This window comes from Coregonus lavaretus (assembly GCF_964263955.1).
Source record: "Coregonus lavaretus genome assembly, contig: HAP1_SCAFFOLD_407, whole genome shotgun sequence".
NCBI classification, from domain to species: Eukaryota; Metazoa; Chordata; class Actinopteri; order Salmoniformes; family Salmonidae; genus Coregonus; species Coregonus lavaretus.
In genome coordinates this window covers 415,001-417,500 of record NW_028159120.1, presented here as the reverse complement: position 1 = coordinate 417,500, position 2,500 = coordinate 415,001, and the positions used below count along the sequence as shown (strand labels likewise).

At 47.2% G+C, this 2,500-nt stretch overlaps 1 protein-coding gene across 1 annotated transcript in view; it reads left to right on the top strand.

The window, feature by feature from the left end:
• Window positions 1–2,500, top strand: part of LOC311123262 (DNA polymerase theta-like) — a gene marked incomplete at its 5' end in the record, with an annotated part of 100,144 nt that overhangs the window by 4,257 nt on the left and 93,387 nt on the right. The window lies entirely within an intron of this gene.

Below are 2,500 nucleotides of genomic sequence, written 5' to 3'. Positions count from 1 at the left end.
TCCAAACTTTTGACTGGTACTCTATATACACTACTCAAAAAAATAAAGGGAACACTAAAACAACACATCCTAGATCTGAATGAATGAAATAATCTTATTAAATACTTTTTTCTTTACATAGTTGAATGTGCTGACAACAAAATCACACAAAAATTATCAATGGAAATCAAATGTATCAACCCATGGAGGTCTGGATTTGGAGTCACCCTCAAAATTAAAGTGGAAAACCACACTACAGGCTGATCCAACTTTGATGTAATGTCCTTAAAACAAGTCAAAATGAGGCTCAGTAGTGTGTGTGGCCTCCACGTGCCTGTATGACCTCCCTACAATGCCTGGGCATGCTCCTGATGAGGTGGCGGATGGTCTCCTGAGGGATCTCCTCCCAGACCTGGACTAAAGCATCCGCCAACTCCTGGACAGTCTGTGGTGCAACGTGGCGTTGGTGGATGGAGCGAGACATGATATCCCAGATGTGCTCAATTGGATTCAGGTCTGGGGAACGGGCGGGCCAGTCCATAGCATCAGTGCCTTCCTCTTGCAGGAACTGCTGACACACTCCAGCCACATGAGGTCTAGCATTGTCTTGCTTGGTCATGGTCTTGGTTCTCCCGAGTGGCGCAGTGGTCTAAGGCACTGCATCGCAGTGCTAGCTGTGCCACTAGAGATCCTGGTTCGAATCCAGGCTCTGTCATAGCCGACCGTGACCGGGAGACCCATGGGGCGGCGCACAATTGGCCCAGCGTCGTCCAGGGTAGGGGAGGTAATGGCCGGCAGGGATGTAGCTCAGTTGGTAGAGCATGGCGTTTGCAACGCCAGGGTTGTGGGTTCGATTCCAGTATATAAAATAAAAAATGTATGCACTCACTAACTGTAAGTCGCTCTGGATAAGAGTGTCTGCTAAATGACTAAAATGTAAATGTAAATGTAAATGTCTTGCATTAGGAGGAACCCAGGGCCAACCGCACCAGCATATGGTCTCACAAGGGGTCTGAGGATCTCATCTCGGTACCTAATGGCAGTCAGGCTACCTCTGGCGAGCACATGGAGGGCTGTGCGGCCCCCCCAAAGAAATGCCACCCCACACCATGACTGACCCACCGCCAAATCGGTCATGCTTGAGGATGTTGCAGGCAGCAGAACGTTCTCCACGGCGTCTCCAGACTCTGTCACGTCTGTCACATGTGCTCAGTGTGAACCTGCTTTCATCTGTGAAGAGCACAGGGCGCCAGTGGCGAATTTGCAAATCTTGGTGTTCTCTGGCAAATGCCAAACGTCCTGCACGGTGTTGGGCTGTAAGCACAACCCCCACCTGTGGACGTCGGGCCCTCATACCACCCTCATGGAGTCTGTTTCTGACCGTTTGAGCAGACACATGCACATTTGTGGCCTGCTGGAGGTCATTTTGCAGGGCTCTGGCAGTGCTCCTCCTGCTCCTCCTTGCACAAAGGCAGAGGTAGCAGTCCTGCTGCTGGGTTGTTGCCCTCCTACGGCCTCCTCCACGTCTCCTGATGTACTGGCCTGTCTCCTGGTAGCGCCTCCATGCTCTGGACACTACGCTGACAGACACAGCAAACCTTCTTGCCACAGCTCGCATTGATGTGCCATCCTGAATGAGCTGCACTACCTGAGCCACTTGTGTGGGTTGTAGACTCCGTCTCATGCTACCACTAGAGTCAAAGCACCGCCAGCATTCAAAAGTGACCAAAACATCAGCTAGGAAGCATAGGAACTGAGAAGTGGTCTGTGGTCACCACCTGCAAAACCAGTCCTTTATTGGGGGTGTCTTGCTAATTGCCTATAATTTCCACCTGTTGTCTATTCCATTTGCACAACAGCATGTGAAATGTATTGTCAATCAGTGTTGCTTCCTAAGTGGACAGTTTGATTTCACAGAAGTGTGATTGACTTGGAGTTACATTGTGTTGTTTAAGTGTTCCCTTTATTTTTTTGAGCAGTGTGTATTATACAGTGCCTTCGGAAAGTATTCAGACCCCTTGACTTTTTCTACAATTTGACATGTTGCAGCCTTATTATAAAATGGATTAAATCAGAAAGGTTCCCCAGCTCTACACACAATACCCATAATGACAAAGAGAAAACAGGTTGTTAGAAAAAACAGAAATACCTTATTTATGGAGAAAAAAAAAAGAGAAAAAAAATGTATGTAACTGTATCTAACTGTAAGTGGCTCTGGATAAGAGCGTCTGCTAAATTACTAAAATGTAAAATGTAAAATGTACTTAAGTATTCAGACCCTGCTATGAGACTCAAAATTGAGCTCCGGTGCATCCTGTTTCCATTGATCATCCTTGAGATGTTTCTACAACTTGATTGGAGTCCACCTGTGGTAAATTAAATTGATTGGACATGATTTGGAAAGGCACACACCTCTCTGTATAAGATCCCACAGTTGACAGTGCATGTCAGAGCAAAAACCAAGCTATGAGGTCGAAGGAATTGTCCGTAGAGCTCAGAGACAGGATTGTGTAAAGGCACA